General features: G+C 37.3%; 1 long non-coding RNA gene across 1 annotated transcript; it reads left to right on the top strand.

Annotated features, from left to right (window-relative positions):
* The first annotated feature begins 1302 nt into the window (after positions 1-1302).
* Positions 1303-20240, top strand: LOC125315045. Its single transcript, XR_007198416.1, has 3 exons — positions 1303-1738; positions 14418-14427; positions 20230-20240. It is a non-coding gene; the product is annotated as an uncharacterized LOC125315045 (long non-coding RNA).
* The last annotated feature ends 506 nt before the right edge of the window (positions 20241-20746 follow it).

Here is a 20746-nt window from a genome sequence, read left to right as displayed (position 1 = left end):
CGACGCGGAACCGGACCGGTTCGGGTGCGGGAGGGACGAGTTGCTTTGGGACGTGGCCTCGTTTAGGACGTGGTAGATGACCATGTCCTGGGAATCATTCTCGTTGAGAGGGAGTTCTTCAATCTGGAATGGCGGAACCATGGAAGACAGCGAAAGATGTTAAGAGTGAGTTCGTGTGTGTGTGTGTCCAATATGTTGCCGGGGATTGAAAGTTGTAACGAAAATATCTCGAAATTTAATTTTTTTTTAAATCGGATTTGAGATCTTTTAAAATTTATGGTCCCTAAAATCAAACGCTTATTAAAATGAGAGTGGAAACTAACAGGATTCTAATTTTAAATTTTTATTTTTCCGATCAAAGGTTAAGTTCTTCGGTTTGGCACCACTCACTCTTACCTCATTATTGAACATTCCTACAAGTCATCCCCAAACTTATCAGTTTCAGCTTTGCGTCTGACACCAAACCGTCGTAGGGCCAAAGTTCTCCACTCGATACTGTATGTAGTGAGTATGAGCGAAAGTTTCTTTAGCGGTTCATATTATTACACCGGAAAAATTAACAAAAAATTATAAACCTATTGCAATTGTGTCAATTCATTTATTTATTTTTTTCAATTAAGTCATAAACTTTTTATATTTGTGCCAATACAGTCCTTCCACCCAATGCTGATGTGGCGCTGGCGTGGCACTTTTAATAATATTTAAGTATTTTTTTTAAAAATAGTATTCTTTTTTTCCTTTTTTCTTTTCTTTTTCTTTCCTTCTCATTCTCTTAGAGGCCTCACCTCTGGCTGGTCGCCGAACAAAATAAATAAATAATTTGAAAAGATATTAGAATATACTGTTAAAAGTTGTTCGCGTGAGGATCAGCAAGCCCACTGAATTGGCACAAAAATAAAAGGTTTATGATTAAATTGGTTAAAATAATTTGTGATTAAAGTGACACAAATTGCAATAGATTTAGGAATTTTTTTTATAATTTTTCTTATTGCACTACTAAACTTGATAAGAAGCTGGTTGCTCTCTATCGAGATCGCCATATTTTGCGTTCTATATAGTAACCAATCATAAATCGGGGCAAAAGATTAGTCTTGTAGAGGGAGCAATACATAGTAATATGATAAGGTTCTCTAATAAATATGATTGCTGAAAAGAATGCATGACTGTACACAATAGCAAACAAAAGGAGGATCGGCTGGTCAGTTTCAAGAGAGAATCCAAAGCATCTGCAAATAATTTTGCTAGAGAGATAGTGAGCGTGATCTTTTCTTTTTTTTTTTTTTTCAAAATGACCAACTTCGTTTCATAAAGAGAAAGTAGTACATAACTTCAAGATAGATGCAAATCCTACAAAGCAAGTGAAACAGATATGAAAAATGAATCAACTTGCTCTGCCGTCAAAAGACTAGCTCATTCTTCAAAGATAGATCTGTTGTAGCATCAGAGCTCGTACGGCCCGAATCTCATACCATCGGTGATGAGCACACACCGAGAATTTCTCTTTAGCAACAATGGCTATGCCAAAAGATAAAGCGTGCCAAAGTTCGGCGTCCCCAGCACCATCACCGTGTATAGAACACAATAATACTAATAAGTTGTATGAATACAGAACACGTCTTGAAAATCCCAGATCTATCTCGAGATTAGGATAGAAGAGCGTCCGAATCTAGACCTAGCTCTAGATCGGGAGAGAAAAGCTGCAAACTATATAGCAGTTGATCACAAAATCATATAAGCCGTCCACGAAATCGATGGAGAACCCAACATAAACAAAAGAAAGGAAATAGAGAGGTCCAAACAACAATGCAGAGCAGCCTTAAGCAATGATTAAACTAGGATCAAACAGCTCCTACTCGCATCAAGCAAAGCCGGTGAGGCTAAGTAGATCGCGGGAGTAGCTGTAGGCAGCACCGGTGGAAAAACAGGGACCATTGAGGCTGGCGTCAGGACTGCAACAGGCTGCACCGGGAGGAAAACCAGGGACAAGAGAAACCCTGAGAGAAAATCGGAGACTGAAACCCTGAAAAGAGAGCTCCCCATTCTCTAGATGCTTCTCGAAGGTAGGGGAAATGGAGAGAGAAGGAGAACATCATATGAGGGGAAGGAGGGGGGAGGAAGAGAGAGGGAGAGCCCTCTCTATCTCCCTCAATAGTATGCTTCAGACGTGTTGTATCCTAAACCGAATCAGAAGAATCACACAGAAAATAGAAGAAACAGATGACGCACGAGTTTATTCAGGTTCACTCCTGAATAGGGCTACGTTTTGTAAAGAGATTTCACTATGATGTTTAGGTTTACAGTTGTAAAAACCAGTTATAATGATCTTTCATACGAACACAATATATATGATTTAAAGTGGGTCCAAAAACTAAGCCTATCCAAAACCCCTTTAATCCCACAACGAACAGGCCAACTTAAACACAAACCCAAAACACGAGTGGAACCCCTACTAGCTAATCGGGTTGCGGGACCCTCATCATTCCAAGCGTATATGTCACATGTTGTCGGTTCACACTTCAGTTTTTCTAAGTTTACGTGGGTGTGCTCGATATGAGAAACAAGGGTCCTTGAAGTATTCGCCAACTCTAACAAAAAAGCAGGGAAGGTTGGGCGGTGGGTGACAATGAGAAACCCTAGCGAACTTTCGGTTCAAAAGAGAGTTAAAGTTTCAAAGTTGACAGTCGAGGAAAACGTTCCATCATGATCTTCATATGTCATGTTTTTTCCGTGTTCTTTTGTCAAAATGACCCATGAAATTCACCTCCTCCGGCCGCACGGCCGTTAATTACCATCTTAACTACAATTAGTTTTTCACCATTGAAGACGGTTATAGTGGTAAAAACCAAAAAACAGCCATAATTACTATCTTAACTACAATTAGTCAATCTGAATTATGTTGGTAATTGAACAAAGGACCTGTATCGTATACGTTCATCTCATGGGACTTAGTCAAGGACTCAAAAGTACATTAAGGAGGATATCCATATGGAGATAAATGTGCTATATGTTTTAAGAAAGCGTACTCTTGCAAAATAATGTGGTGGACATCTCATCTCTACAGCCTTTTTCCTCATGGAATCCCACGATGATAGAGATGCGAATGGGTTCTTGGACGTACCCGAGGAGCAGAAGCTTGAAGAGGCCAATAAATCAATGCAAAGTGATGAATACGAGTGAAATCGAGTCAAGCCAAGTCGATACACTGTCAAATTCGAGCTGGAAGTGCATATGCGACGCGGAAACCCGTCTCGAGCTCGATCGACTGTTATAATTTATGTTCGAGCTCTACTCGACTATAATTAAATTGAGATACATGTGCAAGTCGAACTCAAGCTCGAGCTCGGTCTCAATCTTTTAGAGACTCTGATAATGTGGGTATTGTTATGTAATCTTGCGGAGGATATCTCCTCATCCAGTTGATGATTTTCATTTTTCATTTTTTTTTTGGGTTTAAATATTGTCGTGTTAGTTTCTTCTCATTGGGGTAAACCAAGAAAATCATTCACGTTAAAAAAAAAAAAAAAAAAACCTTTGAAATGCCAAATGAGTGCATTTAGCGCCTAGTGGTTAATGCATTGTGAAATGGAAAACGTTAATGAAAGCATCTACTGGGAAAATTAAGAGAAGTGTGGATTCCTTAATTATTGGTAAAATCATCACCCAATTAAACCAATTCAGATATGTTTAGCAACTTCTTATTCCATTTTGTTTCTCACAAATCAAGCACCATCCCAAAACTCATTGATATATGCCGATGATAAATGGCCTTTTGTGTGTGTGTATATACACACAAAGATAGAATTCGTGGCAAACGTACGTGCATGATCACATGATGTGCGACATCAATGGCCACCATCTCGCCGTTATGGTCATTGTCAGCCACAACGGAAGAATGTGGACACAGAGCTCCACCTTCCCTTAGGTTGTTCTAAAATCTAACCCTTGCTCGTTGCGATTTCTGGTCTGGATTCGATTGCCTTTTACTAGCAAAGAACTTGATCATGTTTAACCGGTCCACCGATTATGAAAGCATGAGCAATGAGATCTAGATGCGTTCGTGGTCCGATCTCATGTTGACGGTGCTCTCAAATTGGGTTGATCCATACATATGTGCCATTTTGGTCAACAAGTGGAAACAACATTTTATCGCCATTTACGTTTGATCAAGACAATTTTGCTTCATTGCGAGATTATTGGATGACTCAATGCTTGTTACACTCCCTTTTTTAGCTGGGGTTATCAGAAGAGGAGCATTTGGCTTCTTTATCGTACAAACGTAATAGACAGAAAAGGGTTCAGCGCAGCTCAATTTCTCGTTGCAGAAAAGGAGTTCTTAAGTCGACTAGATAATGCGACTGAACTAAGTAACTTCTCTAAATCGAGATGTCGGGTCATCCCTCTTTCTTGTTTCCTCCGGTTTCAAGCCAGAAGAGATTTTGCCGCCATGAAAAGCTTTTGATGAGCCTGGCTCGCTTGCTCCAAGAGGGCAACACCTTGGTAGCACAAAACATGTGGTTATCCAGGGAGAGCCCGAAACTGTTATTCGCGGGAAGAAGGTATGTAGTAGGTGCCTTTTTGTTTATATAACAATAGGATAATTTGAGAATGCAAGTTGTGTTTGTCTCAAAATTAAACTGAACAAGGGATGATGCCTGGAATTGGAGGAAATTAATCCGTCATGCTATAACTTGTTATTGGATAAGGGGGGCATCACGGCTATTGATTTATTCCCCATGGTACTTCAAACCCTGTTCCACTTCTAAATCATTCGTTCACTGTGTTGAACAATTCATTCATCGTCGATACTTGAAAACCAAAGTAAAGTTTGAAATAGAAGATATGCATGGCCAGAAAACGATCTCAAGTGCATTTCGACGACCCATTGTTGCCAACTTCAATTTAAAGTTGAAAATTAATTTGTAAATTTTGTGCTTATTTTACTAGAGGACTTGTACTTGAGAAGTGTAAATATGCAAACGCCTTGCTTCGAGCAGTGAGGACCGAAGTGATCGTGGGCATATTCCTCCTCGACAATCTCTGCCCTTCGTTCTCCACTCATGATTTGCTTCTTCTTGGCCTTGACCACTTCTTCTGAATCCGAGGTTATATCATCAATTGAACCTTGGGTTTCCGCTTAACGACAGCAGCTTTCGCCGCTGCCGCTACTCTGCTTCGCTCTTTTGCCTAATCGAGGTCTAGCAAGAATGAAATGCACGGCACTCAACTCACGTTAATTATAGCTTGTTTCTGCAGAATTTTATTAAAGAAAGTAGGTCAGTCATAGGTCTAAATTATGAAGAACAAGAACATCCTGTTTAAAGAGGTAACCTTGTTGTTTTCGTAAGCGGCAGCAACTTGTGCATTTGGCAGTAAATGTGCACTGGACTTCTGAGGTTAAGAATCACAATAATGCCATTTGGCAGTAAATGGCAGTAAATGTGCACTGGACTGCTCATGTGCACACTGGATCTGACATTTGAGAGAAAGAGGAGAGAGAGCAACCTCGTAATGGGGAGAGAAATCTAAGGCTGAACCTTGCCTTCGACTCCTCGAACAGTAACAAGATTGCTGATGTCTCCAAGGGCTTTGCGATTTCTTCCTTAGGGTGCGCTCTTGCTACTTTTGTCCTCCTCCTATCAAGGCCTCGCCTGTATCATGTTCACACTAAGAATGTAATCAGAAAGAACATCTAGCGTTAATTGGATGGAGTACATGCATGAAACAAAAATTATAAACGCCTCATGCTGTTTCCTAGAAAATCTTTTGCCCGCTCCTCAGTTTGGTCTCGACTCTCGGCCAGAGAAAGATGTGACTCCTTGTTTTACAGTCACAGATTTGTGACCTGATGATTGGATGCTTCATTTCCTCTTATCTGAGGGTTTATTTTAGGAGTGAGCAAACTGGACCGGACTGATGGTCCGATTCCTGGATCTTGGTTCTTAATATTAGAATCGGTGGCCGGGCGGTTCGGTTTCCGGTTCTAGGGATATAGGACCTATCGGATCCGTCGAATTTAAAAAAAGAAATAACCATAATGTAACTTCGCACTTCGCAGCCCTTTTTTTCAAAAGAAGAAAGAAGAAGCAGTGATATGGTCTTGGCCTTTTTTCCAAACGTATTCCTGCAAGCAATCTAAGTAGAGGTTAATATGTAACCTGTTTGATACGTTGCCTTAGTTTTCCCTTTTAGTGTGATAGGCATAACAGTTGATAGCTTGCGGAGGATGTATAGGATAGAGATGATGAGGCTATTTTATATCTGACTAGTCACATTAAGTCCTATTTTGTTCATTCATTGTATCCACTGATGTTAATGCAAACTGCATATGGAAGAGGGCAAGTTGATGCTAGGAATTTTTTTTTCCTGGATACGTGCAGAAATTTGAAATATTATTGGTTCCTTAGAACAGACCGGAAATCGGACCAGACTCTAGGACGGCCGGTTCGGTCCCCGATTCCAGAAAATGGAAACCAGGACTACCGGTCCGGTCTTCGGTTCTTGAGGGGAACCGGACTGGGAACCTAGCACCTCTAGTTTATTTTATTCGTTGGCGGAAAGATGGAATGATGCTATTGTACAATTTGGGAACCAAAAGATTGAGTTCCAATAGCACTAAGTTTGGCCTGCAGGTTCTTGAGTAAATGTCGCTTTTTTTTTTTTTTTGTATCTTCATTTCTCTATTGAAAGGGGAACTCTAACTAGGTTAAGTTGGGTGTCTAGCTTTTATTTCGAGCAACTAAAACTCAACCTCGAACAGAGATAAATCAATCTCTAGGGTTTGACAAACCAAGAGAAATTTTGGAAGCATAACCATACTATGGATTATGGGAAAAGATCACTTACAATAGCTTTTGAGGACTACTTATAATGACTCAAAGCAACCCTCATAATCTCACCCCCTAATCTAATTTAAGATCCCTTAATCTGAACAATCAAATGTCTATCACGATCTCTTAATCTCTAAAAGACATTAAATATTGAAATTAAACAAACGATTGACTCCTACAACACAAAAAAAGATAAAAAAAAATTGATTAGTCCGGTTAAACTTCAAGTAACTCGATGTTCCTGCATCACTAAACCTAATAAACTTATTCAATCTTGACTAGGGTCTAAATTCGCTAGAAACTTTAAAGCATTCTAAGATTGATTGATTTCATGATCACTACAAACTGAAAGAATCTCGTGATAAGTACAACTTGGTGCCATTAAGGCTCTGTTTGGCAGTGATTCCGATCCTCCGTTTCTATTCCCAGAAACAAAAAAGGATCAGAAATATGTTTGGTAAATAAAAAAAAATGATTTTGATTCTGGTCTCGGGAACACTTTTAGACCATTTTTCAGAAGCAAAAAAAAGATGATTCCGGTGTTTTGGAACACTTTTGGGGATTACTTTTTTGCACGATATACTTATGACTTATCCCTCATACTTATAATTAAATTTTTAATATAAAAGGGTATTATTTAAAAAATTGCTACAAACTAATTTTCTTAAATTAAAAATTTTATTTAAGGTAAATTTAATTAAAAAAATTTAAAAATTTAAGCAATGGGGGAAATAAAAAATATTTAGATTTTTAATTTAATAATTTAAAAATAATTAAAAAAATTTAAGATTGAAAAAAGCTAAAATTTTGAAAAAAAAAATTCTCGTCACCAAATTCTTCCCCTCCCCATTTTTTTAAAAAAAAATTAGTTGTTTTTGTAAAATTTTAAGCCTATATTTAAATTCAATTTAAATTTATATTTATATTTAAAAAATTAGTTTTTAGAAATTTTTAAATCTAATTTATTTTTTTGTATTAAGGGACCTCTAATACGCATGTTTTTTTTTTTTGAATTTTTATCTATTTTATTTTTTATTCTAATTAAGTTTGTATTTTTTTATTTCCTATTATGTTTTTTCAACTTTTATCTTTTTTTAATTAAAGAATGGACCCAACCCTCAGCGTTGCGAACTAAATCTCCATTTTTTCTCCATTTTTCGAGCTGCACAAAAAATTTGTCGAGTCGGGTGAAAAAAAATCAATGTAGTTGAGTTGCAGGTCTTGTAAGCTTGTACGATGTGTAATTACAAGAGTGCAATACCATAGACGGTTGCACAATGAGGAGCTTTTCTTTCATTTTTTTTTTTTTAGTAATCAATCTAAAAGTCACAAGAAATAATAACAAACAAATGATTTAGACAAATTCTATAAATGCAATACGAATTACTTTTCAAACAATATAAACGATTGCATACTCATGACAAATCGACAAACGAATTGAGAACGGAAATTTTGTTGCTTTTACTTCTTCTTTTTTTGGCTCCATAATCACTATTTGATTATTTTTCCTATTCTTTGCCATCAAATGTGATTATATAATTATTTGATTTAAGTGACAAATTAGGAACAGAAATTTTGTGTAGCTACCAAACGTGTTTCTGTTCTAGAAACAAAAATTTTAAACGATTACCAAACGCGTTCTGATTCTCAAAAAATCATTCAGGGAACAGAATAAAAAAAAATGATTTTGATCAGAATCATTTTTTGGGAACAGAATTACTGCCAAATAGAGCCCTAACCAAAGTGATTTGACTTCCTTTTATGATAAGTTACCTTAACTAACCAAGGGGGACAAAACCTGATACAAGCCCTAGATAACCATGAAATCCCCTGCACACCCCCATAAACTGGTCAAGTTCATCTTGTTGACCCGTGCAAGTTATCCTGACCTACGTAGTTTGCACTCAAATTGTGAGATTTGAACGGGTGACATCTAATTTCTGAGTTAGAAATCCTCTGAAACCCTAACCAATCACACGAACTATTGGGATTTTAGCTAGGCCTTCCAACTAATAGTGCATATGCTTCCGCATAACTTCTCAGTTTGGAAAAGAGTTCTGATCTTGCTTATGCCTTGAATCCTCTATTTGAGGCATCGATTAAGGAATCAATACTACGTTTTCTCAGGTATAATAGAATAGCCTTTCTTTTCTTTTCTTTTCTTTTTTTTTGCTTGGATTTACATTCCCTCCGATTCAGGTTGCTCCGTTCAACTTAGGGCGGATTCGAGTGTGCATTTGTCGGGGTTTGGGTCTTTATTGTATTTGACGATTTGGATCTTTAATTGCTAGGAAAAGTGTCAAAAAAGTCCTAAACCTATTGCATTAGTGCCAATTAAGTCCTAAACCTTTTTTTTTGTGCCGATTCGGTCCTAAACCTTTTACATTTGTGCCAATTAAGTATTAAACCTTTTATTGGTGTAAATTCAGTCCTAAAACTTTTGCATTAGTGTCAATTTAGTCCTAAATATTTTATATGCCAATTAATTAAGTTCGGCCAATTTTGGCGAAAAATCATCGACGTGAATGTCGATTGTCCTATATGGCACTGTTGGCATTGACATGGATATTTTTTAAATATTTTTTATTTTTGAAATAATTTTTTAAAAATATTTTCTACAATAACAAAAAAAATACTTAAAAATTATTTAAAATATTAGAATAATATGAAAAAAAATGTCCAAGTTAGCGCTAGCCATGTTACGTAGGACAATCAACGTCCACGTCAGTAGATTTATAGCCAAAATTAGCCGGATTAAAGCAATTGGCATAAATACAAAAGATTTAGGACTAAATTGGCACCAATAAAGGTTTAGGACTTAATTGGCACAAATGCAAAAATTTTAAGGATTGAATTGATACAAAAAAAAAAGTTTATGACTTAATCGGCACTAATGCAATAGGTTTAGGACTTTTTTTATACTTCTCCCTTTACTTGCCATCAGAATCATCATTTGTTTCTACGACTATTATCATAATATTTAGGGCATCGCATTAAGAGTGTTTGAGATTTTTTTTAAGGATATTCCTCGGTTAAATATACTTATAACATGTTTATGTTGATTCTTCCTATCTTCCCAGATTGGACATATATATATTTTTGATTGTGCATAACTTTGATTGATACAATATCTTAGATAGCCATTTAATTACGTTTATAAGAAATATGATCTACTCTTTATCAAGATGCAAAAATATATAAAATTTTCATTTTTGCCTCTTATTTTCTTATCCTATTAATGGTTAAATATCTCATCTTGTTAATTACAAGTTTATATGCTCTGTATATACGTGAGGCTTCTACCTCTTAATTTTAAATACATTTTGTTCAACTTTCAAATATAGTATCAAAATCAGGATTTGTCCCAGCTCACTGGGCGTGGGTCGACCCCATTTTTTGAGCCATTTTAATCAACGCCAAAGAAGATGATACAAGAAGGACACAAATTGGATATACGTCGTTGGAGAAGATTCAACAAAAACGAAATGTCTATGTGATATCTTGGAGAAGATAGTTGATGTTTAAACAAATACGTCGGATCACATCGTTGGAGAAGATTTAGAATAAGAAAAAAAAGAGACGTATAACTTTCTTGGAGAGGATATCTCGACGTTTTAAGACAAAAACGAGATGTATGCGTGGTACCTCAGATAAGATAGTTCGAGGTTTTGAAGTACTCACCGAAACACATTGTGGGAAAAGATATAGACAAAAAAAGATGTAGAACTTTCTTGGAGAGTATATCTCGAAATTTTAACGCGTGCTCGAGTAGAAGATACCTTGTCGGGGGAAATTAAGGCGAAAACGAAATGTCCACGTGATACCTCGAAGAAAATTGTTCAAGCTTTTAACGTACACACTGAAACACATATCGTGAGAAAAAATTTAAACAAAAAAAAAGGTGTATGACTTTCTTGGTGAGGATATCTCAAAGGTTTAACGTGTGCTCAAACAGAAGATACATTGTCGGGGAAAATTCAAGCTTTTAACTAAGGGAAGATAGTTCGAGCTTTTAACTATCATCGTTGACAAAGGAGGTGCTTGATGAATGCCGCAAGTGGAAGCTCGTCTGGGTGGGAACGAAAATGTTGGCTCCGTTGGAACTGATGAACTGGAAACGAGTTTATGTTTCCCCGAAAATCACGCCGAAGGAGGTGGGATAAGCTGATCCCATAGATAGAAATCGCTCAAGATTTAACAGGTCTTATTCGTAGGGATGGGTTGGAAGTAGTTTCTTTGTGAGATGACAGTAAATCATTTCTTGCTTGTGCTACAAGCAATGTGCAGTATCTTAACAAAATTGACAGCACTAATAAAGAGTGAATAAATCAAACTACAGTTAAAATAGTGACACTGTAGTACATGTACACAAGCAGAATTATTCAAATTTGATGAAAATGAAAATTTCCCACGCTCTACTAAAGATAATATCTCCATTGAGATCCCTCATGGTGTAAGGCTCCCTTACAGGCTCGAAACACTCTGTGCATCACATGAACGGCAACGTTCAGCTTGGAGCCAGTATCTATCAAATTAATCAGTATCAGTAGACCTTTATAGGGGTCCATATCAAGTTCCCCACGCCCACCTGAATTGGCTTCCTCAAGAGTTTATTGAGCCAAAGAAATATCTGCAAAAGTGATTCCTTATTCAGTGGACGCTATAGCTAAGACTCCATCGTGCAACCGCCATATAATTGTGTAGCATGGTTTTCTAAATTAAAATTTGTAAAATAATTCGTAGTTTCCCATATAGGAAATCAAATTTTGACTTTCTTGTTCCAAAGGAAAACAAACGGCTCTACCCTTCGTTTAGCCATCCCTACGAATAATAAGGCTGCGCATGGCTCAGTTCAAAGCGTTCCACAACGTGACATTACCAAGACAAGTCGGTCATACATTTGGGACAACTTGCGCTCTTCACGATAAAGATATGGCCATCAAACGAAAAAAGCAACCAATAAAGAGAGAGTAGGTGAATTAAAAGAGGAATTGTATGATGAACAAGTCAACAGCCCCCCTCAACCTCAGCTAGACTCGTGCAAAGAAGTCGGATTCGGTTCCGCAAAGAGTGGGGTCTTCCGAGGCTCCTCCAACAACCCCTACTCATTCAAATCAAAGCTTATCTTACCTTAACCGATTCTGTTAAATCCGCGAAGATCAAGCGGAATAGGCTGCGAGGTTCTCTCTCCCTATTTCCCTTTGCTCCTTGCTGCTCGCTTGACATTAAATCATAGTAGAGAGCCAATTCGTTCACGCGTGCGTTTCAGAACAATTCAGGCTCTTCTCTCTTGCGTTCTCTGACCCACCGATGCCTTCCTCTCATCCCTTCGCAGCGACAACCTCGACACTTACTGGCAGTACTCTCTCTCTCTCTCGCTCTCTCTCTCTCTCTGCTTTGGGAAGAATTTCGAGAATTGATCGTTAGGTTTGTTTTTTTGGTGCTTTTCTTGGGAGGACTCAAATCCGACGGCGCGCAACCTCATCTTGTGAACATTCAGTTCTAGAAGAAAGTGAAGCTCCAGGTTTGATTCTTCATCAATTTCTGATTTTTATTGATTGAAATTTTCTGCTCGTTGTCATTGGCGATACGTTGCTTTTGAAGGTTACAAGTGTAAATTGTGCTCTTTGGATCCGTGGATTTTAAGCTTGATGAGATTTATACGCCCAGCAAATTCCAAAATCTGATTTTTTTTTTTTTTTGTGGGAGAGGAGATTTTGAGCTTGTCATAATTGATTATGGGTAGTTACTTTGATGAGATGTTATTTTGATTATGAATATGCTTTGCTGGTAAATATTTTCGCTCTATCCGGCAGTTAGTTTCGAAAGCACTGTCATGTTCCTCTAATTATGCAATGCTAGTCAATAATTCACTACTTTTTATGTATGATTTGATATTAGTACGACATCATGAGACGAAAGCATTTTCAAATAAATTTTATATTGGAAGATAGGGTGTAATGTCCTGGAACACCTTTCTGCTGGTGGTTGTTGTTAGTGCCAATCGTTGCCATGTAGAACTATTTGACCATAGTCTCTTTTACTGGCATGTGATGTACAACTATCCCATGATGAGCCTGGCTGCACATAATAGTCATGAACTTGTGGAAGCTCAGATACTTACAATGCCGATGATGAATGTGACCGATTCAGGTGAATTATGATGCCATTTTCTCGTGTTTTAAATTCTGATATCGCGTGCCATTTACTCATGGTGCCTAAATTCGAAACTCCTCATTTCATTGCCATCCCTATAATATATTGAATTTGGTGTTTGACATGTATGCTATCTTCTCATTGAATTTTGAATTTATCAATGCCGTTCTCTCGTCATGTGTGCATTATTGCCATGCCATTTTAGTGTCACGTTTTTTCCTTATCATATTGAACCTGAATTTTCTATGTCCTTGCCACATTTGGACATACGTAGATTGAATTTCTATGTTGCATCTGGAGTTGACATTTTATTTGCATCAACAGTCTCTCACGCACAAATCCAACACCACAAACTAGAAAATGGCCTTGTGATCGACAACGATGTTAAATAAGTGTTTTGGCAACGCCTGAAAATTTAGAACAAAATCGATGCCTGCTTGGGAAATTAGATCATGAATAAATTTAGCACATTAGAGAAAATAGAGCTTGGATACTTAAAAAACGCCATCAAGTACATCTTACAGTTAACCAAATCCTCAATTTACAATATCTAGTTCTTTTTTTTAGAGATAACCGACTTGTCAATTATCGCCTAAGCATGGTCATGTCTTTTATGATTACCTAATGGTTATAGGTAGCCAGGGCAGTTAGGAATTAGTTCTCCAAACAACCCGACTTCGACTAAACCATCTCGAACATGTTCTTCCATATTTATCTCTTTCAATTTTGATCTTTCATTGATTTTGAATTATAGAAAGGGGGGCGATGTTTCTACTTATTAAATGGTTTCATCCACCCCTAAACATTTAAAAGGACATAATTACCCAAATAATGGGTCCCACTAACCTCACCCTGGCTTCATGTTTTTCTTCCTCGTGACGTCTCACTATCTCTGTCTTCACTACTGTCTTCTATAGTTAAATATCACTCCCGCCACCTCTTTTTCCAGGGTGTGTCCTACTCTTGGGACAAAATGTGTGGTTTCCAAATTGTCCTATTTTGGCAGGAAAATGTGAGGTTGCCATGTCACGATGCTTGCATTAAATAGGAAACCTAAGTTTTTTCAATTTATCTAAAGAGAGAGGGGGAGGCAGGGCTGTTTTAGCCTGAGACAAAGCGAAATGAACCCCAATACAGCTTCTCTGCTGGTTCATCGGGATGATCCTCGTGGTGGCGAGATCCTGTCCTAGTGGAAAAAAACTATATAGACTCTTTTCTTAAAATTTCCTCACATCACGTCCCACCTGGATGCTGACCATAAGTTGAGGAGGAAATAAGGGGGCTGGCAGAATTGGAGGCTGTTGTTAACATTAAAAACCCTGAATTTCAGGAAAAATACGAAGAGTTCAAATTTCTCTTCGACTATAGCTCACGAACCTTCAGGTCCAACATTGAGCAAATCGCCTCCATTTCTAGTCTTACACGGGAAGCAAGAAATGCAAAAGTCTAAAATTGTGGGTGATAAGTCGGTGAAGCTTGCTTATAAATAGCAGCTCTTCCTTCCATTTTTAAGAACGATTGATGTCTCCAAACTCAAATAAAGAGGTGTCAAATCTAAAATAAGTACATGAAGAAGTCGTAAATACGAACTAACATAGATTATTAAAGGTGAGTTGCGCAATACGTCATCCTTAGGGACAATGCCAAATTAAGTTGTCTTGAAAATTTGCTGCTAATAGTAGACACAATGTTCATATCACTAGCAAAGCTCTGTGCTTTTCACACGTGCAGAGCCGTAGCTGTAGTGTTGTAGCCGACACTTCCTAGTTGCTACCTAGGCATTCTAATTTCACAGCTATTAAGTCATGTAAGATGGCATTTGTTCCCTGCTTAGTGCTCACTGCTATCATTAGAGCTACCTTTAGATTCGGAAATGCAGTATTCTCGGAAGATTTAGAATCTTCTTTTTGGGGGCATTCTAGTATGTCCTCTCAAGTAGGTCAATATCTTACTGTAAAAATTTTCTTGCATAAATAGAGTAATCTTAATGTGCATAACAATCAAGATGATTACTCTATTTATGCAAGAAATTTTTACTGTAAGATATTGAGCGACTTGAGAGAACGTACCATAATGCCACCAAGAAGAAATGGACATCTTCCGATAATACTGCACTTTCGAATTTTAGGGTAACTGGAACGATTGTAGCGAGCACCTGGCCGAGAACAAACCCCATCTACATGATTTAATAGTTGTGAAAATTAGAATGCCTAGCAACCAGCAAGTGTTAGCTACGATGCTGTATCTATGGCACTGCATGTGTCAAAAGCATAGCGCTAATGATCTGAACATTGTGTCCACCGACCACTATGCCCGAAGAGGAGCAAGTCCGATGTTATTAGAAATTGTAAGCTTGCAGCCATATCTCATGAACATTCATGAGGGACAGCTCACTGCTTCTCTTTCAACAATCTAAAATGTTGGTCTCAAAGTGCCGTGACTTCTAATAAAAGAACAGTCTATTCAATTAATTCCGAGGAAATAATTCAGTACTAACTATTGAGGACAAACCATAAAAACCTGCTAAGATTTTCATTATCTACTTTGCCTAGCGTGGCAACTACGCCGATGACATCCTTCGATAAATGCAAGAATGGGAGCCTGAGTGCCGTCCGCAGATTTGTCATGCTTCGGGATTCGCTCCCTTGTTTCCTCCTCACCTCCATTGGAAAGGCTATTAGCTTCAGTGCTAGATGTTGCAGAAGAAGTCAGCTCTGTACTTTGTGGGGTTGTAGAAGTCTCTGGAGAACGTGCGTTGCCAGCTTGAGGAGAGAGGTTGCAATTAAGGGCCTCAGGCATCGCCATGGCTTCCGTCATCAGAGCAGACGAAGGAAGCAGCGACCAATTTGGCCTCTCCGTCCATCAAGCAACCCTTCTCATCGTGAAGTACCCAAGCCGTCACACCTACCGTCGCTCCCGGGCTGAGGCTGAATTCAAGGTCTAGCCTTCTGATTTATTTTTACTTGTATACTGTACCATAAATGACCATATTGCAAGGAAAGACGCCCATATTTCAACCTCCGTTTAAAAAGCTCTGCAAGGTGTCATAGGCATTCACGGGCAAGACTCTGATTTCAGATAACATACCTTGCTTATCAATAATAGAGTCCTCTAACATGTTTTTCAGAGCCTTCAGAAATCCTATCTTGTCCGCATGCCATCTGATGTTTAGACCAAGAAAATGTAGATCATCTTGAAGTTTCTACAGAAATACAGTGGAATGTCAGTTGGATTGCCCAGTCCAATCTAAAAAAAGATCTCATCCCTGTATTGATATGTTCAGAAAGGGATCTCTATAACCTCCTCTGCCCTTTTTTGTCGACGTCCACAAACATTTTTGGACCAAAGCGAAGGACGCCCTCCATCTCCCCTCTCTTGCCTTGCAGCCGCCAGCCCCTTTTCTTCTTTTTGCCCAAAAGTTAGAAAACCTAGGATTTACTCGGGTTTTGTGCGGTCGCGCCAAGTGGCATGATCTTGAAAGGCAAAAGCTCAAATCCTACGATATCAAGCATTTAAATGATCGATCGACTTTTGAAAAGAAATTTATTTAATCGGACCTCGGATTCTAATTTTAAATTTTTATTTTCCAACCAAAGGTTGAATTCTTTGGTTTGGCCAAAAGATTAGCCTTCGACCAATTTTGTGAAAAATATGATATTAAAGGCCTAATTCTTATACCTATACTAAATTGATACATCCATGCAGTTGAGATGCTAAGTATGCTAACCTAATTTTTTTGGGTCGAGAAGTGAGACCGTGATCAAGGATCTTGAAGTTGCTAATTTTTAACTGTTTGGAAAATTTTGGTGTCTAATAGTCTCGAGAGAAAAATCTAAGTTCTGTGTGTATATCCTGCTCTTTCGTGGTTCATCTCAGGCTTTATGCAAAAGGAATTTTTTCGACTATGGATTGACTTTTTAGCCAAAATCGGCCATAAAAGTCAACCCAAAAGACAACATTTTAGGATTTTCTTGAAATTTAAATGCAAAAGAAGGGCTAAAGATAATTTTAAAGCTAAATGACACCTTTTGGCAAGAAAACATTTTGAATTTTCTTCAAATTTAAATGCAAATGAGATGCGAAAGAAGTGCTAAGGCTAATTTTAAAGCTAAATGACACTTTTTGGCAAGAAATGGGTTTTGCGCCCCAACTGCATGAAAAAACCGATTCTGTTAGTCTCCTTGACCGAATTGATCCCGTTTTATTTGCTTATTACTTGTTTATTTATTTATTTCTTATTTTTACAATAACAAAAAATTGTTTTGTTGTTTTTCTATTATTTAGTTTTTGACTAATTAGTTACACATGCATCGTCAATCAAGTTGTATTCCCGATTTTGTGTTTCTTATAAAAAAAAATTGTCATTATCTTATGTTGTGTCTATTTCTTCTTTTATTAATCTATCTTTAGTTGCACAAAGTATAAAATTTGGTCAAAACTAGGGGTGTTAAAATAACGTCGACATATCATGACAATATTGGAGAAGAGGTACACAACAACGTCAATATCGACATATAATATGATTTATGATGGTCTCTCCCCTACCTCCAAAACTTATTGTCACGGCCCTTTGACGTACTTCTAACTTGTGTTCAAATTGCTTGCACTACTATTTAGACTAAAAGTTTAAGAGACTATGATATAACGGGAATTAAGATTAATATACATGCATGTCATACAAAGAAAAACGTCATTTGTATGATGAAACCAACACATTTTTGTTTTTTGTTCTTTTATTTTGGTCATGAGGAAATTTTCATTTCACATAAAAGAAAGGTACATGACATATCAAGACGCAATGTATCACAAAGCGTTACAATCCGATGTAAATCTAAAAAATAGATCAACTTGGTATAAGTTGCAGCAACTCCCTCCTTTCACAAGAACGGATTTGTCATAATATGATAGCAGAATCGGCAGCCGATCACGAAACTCACATCATCAACACCAGGACATTTTTTTATTAAAAGGTAGTTTTAGTCCTAGTAATGTAAGTAGGAATTTTAATTGACCGTATTAAAATAATAATCTGTTTCTTTTAAAGTTAGTCATTCAGTTCTCCACATGCAAGGCGATATTTTCGAGATTTGATTGTCAAGGGCATTCGATTTTGTTATACCTCAAGGTTTTTCCCGAGAAAATCGTTTGTCGTTGGCAAATTTTTTTTTAATGAACTTGGTAAAATCTTAGTTAGAACAATAACTTCAAATAAATGAAGTAAGTAAATTCTACTTAGCATCCGTAAATCTCAATGTTCGCCTTTCGTTTTCTCTAACTACATTGTTGATTGCAATTCAAGTCTAGCTTCCCTATTCGATTTCTACCGTTTGCGGTTGGTGAAAATTTTCATTTGATTTTGCAAAAAAAAAAAAAAAATCATGCGGCTAATGTCTTGATCATGTTAATTTTCCCTAATTATTCTCATTGAATTTGTATAAAAAATCAAATTAGAATTCTCAACTTGCTCCCTTTTTTTGGAGTTGTCCCTTCACATTTTTTCATGTGGTTATATGTTTCGATTGGTTCCTTCACTGTTCACTCAACGTATCATCAAACTCAGCAAAAATGGTGACTACAATTGCTATGTCAACAAAGCTGCTGGAGTGCCGCGAGCAACATGGCTTGTTACTCGCCAGCGGCCGTGGACGGCCATATCTTAAGAGCCGGCCAAAAAGACGTCTGAACACAAGACCGCCGGGCAGATCCGGAGAAAAGAGTGGTTGGAGAGGAAGAAGAGAAAAATTAGATTTTTATTTTTTTAAGGCCAACTCAGTAATAAAGGCATGTCACTCAAATATTGGACTTGAGCAAAAAATGTAGTCCACGTCAATTACTGTGCCGCTTTGCATTCTACAAATTTAAGGAGAGGGGTGGTTATGACTGATAACCGTTTAACTCATGGGTCCTTCACATGCGTTGAAGGGATCAGCACCTCATTTTGGACTAGGGAAATATTTGGACCCATGAACTTCCACATTATATACAGAATTCGAACTTCGAACTCTATTTACAATTCATTATTTTTTATCTCATTGGCACTTTTGGACAAGATGAAATTATAAAAACAGGAGGATTCACTCGGCCGACACCTTTGCACAGTAATTTTTTTCAAAAAAGGCGAGTCAATTGGAATTATGTCGAGAAAGAAGAGTTGTGCAATCGAAAATATTAGAAAAAATTTGTAGTATCTTATACTGAAACAGATTGGATTACAATGGAAATATAATAAATATTTGCAAACTTTTTATAATCAATTTTTCCAAAATTATTCCCCATATTTCCGTTCAGTTCAAATGTCAAAGAGAGTAGTTCAAAGCCTTTACAAGGATTTTCTCTTTTAGGTTGTTTTCAATGTCGAGAAACCAGCTCAATTTGTCCCATAATTAAGCCGTAATGATAAATTTCTGATAGTAGCCACAATTTTCAATAGAGGAAAATGGGAGATTGATTTGACCGGATTCAATTTTATTTTTTTTTTCACTTAGCATTCTTTCTTTGGGATTCAAAACACCACCTCCACGACCAAAAATAAAATTTTTGCAAGATTTAGCAAAGCTCCAACAAAATCAAGAGCCCCATAAAAATCAAGAATCTAGCAAACAAATTTAAAAAAAAAAAAATTCAAGTGCACCCGAAGAGTTCTAAAAGGTTTGAAAGCAACAGTGGACGATAGAGTGTGAGCCATGGTCGAATAGAGGCGAACGGCAACAGCTCGTCTTAGCGGCTCGGGCGGCTTCTTCACTGCGGAAGATCTTTGTCACGAAACGCCCGCAACTAAGGCATTGTTAACACTGCCATCGAGTTGGTGGTGCCTCGAGCTGCTTGTTGACGGGGGCTGAAGAAGGAGAATATGATTGTGCTGTGTCGGAAAAATTGTAGAGAAAGTTATAAACTTATTATATGGCGGCCAATTCAATTTTATATGTTTCAATTTAGCTAATTAAATCCCAAATTATTTTACAATTTTTCAATGTAGTCATTTTGGCAAATTTTACCCGAAAATTGCTATCATTACAGTCTAGTTAGCATTGACTATCCTATGTGGTATGGTTGGAGCCGAAGTGGATGATTTTTGCAATTTTTGAAAAAAAATCTGAGATATCTTCTTGTTTTCCTTTTATTAGAAAATAATTATCAGCCGATTGTGGAGGCCGGCCTTGACAATGGCTGGCAACCAACCATAGTCGTAAAGGAAAAGATTAAGAGAAAAAAATATAAAAATAAAATAAAAGAATGAAAATGGAAGGAAAACAAAAGAAAAATGACTCAATAAAAAAAATTAAAGAGTTGCTAAAACTTTGCACATTAGCGTTGTCGGTCATGTTACGTAGGGGACAATGTCCGCATTAGCGATTTTCAGCCTAAATTTGTTGGAAGGACTACATTGACTAATCGTAAAATAGTATTTGCCAAATTAAAAAGTTCAGAATTGAATTGATAATATAATAAGTTTATAACTTTGTGGACTATTTTTCCGTGCTGTGCAGTATTGTGTTCTTCCCCAAGTAGCTTAAAGGCTTGTGATGGTGAGATTCAAGTGAAGTCACCAAATAAAAAGTGTAACATTCTGAATTCCAACCCACTTTCAAAGCTGTGAATAAATGAAATATCTCATTGATTTATTTCAGTATAATCTCACTTAGAGTTGATCCATCTTGAGCAGACTAACCAAATGGGAATGGCTAGCTAGGAAAATCAAGTACGTGGACCTAAGAACTTGATCCTGGATTGACTCTTTAGCCATGAAAATTGTCGAGGGAATA

This window comes from Rhodamnia argentea, chromosome 5 (assembly GCF_020921035.1).
Source record: "Rhodamnia argentea isolate NSW1041297 chromosome 5, ASM2092103v1, whole genome shotgun sequence".
Classification (NCBI taxonomy): Eukaryota; Viridiplantae; Streptophyta; class Magnoliopsida; order Myrtales; family Myrtaceae; genus Rhodamnia; species Rhodamnia argentea.
This window is presented reverse-complemented; position numbering and strand designations above follow the sequence as displayed.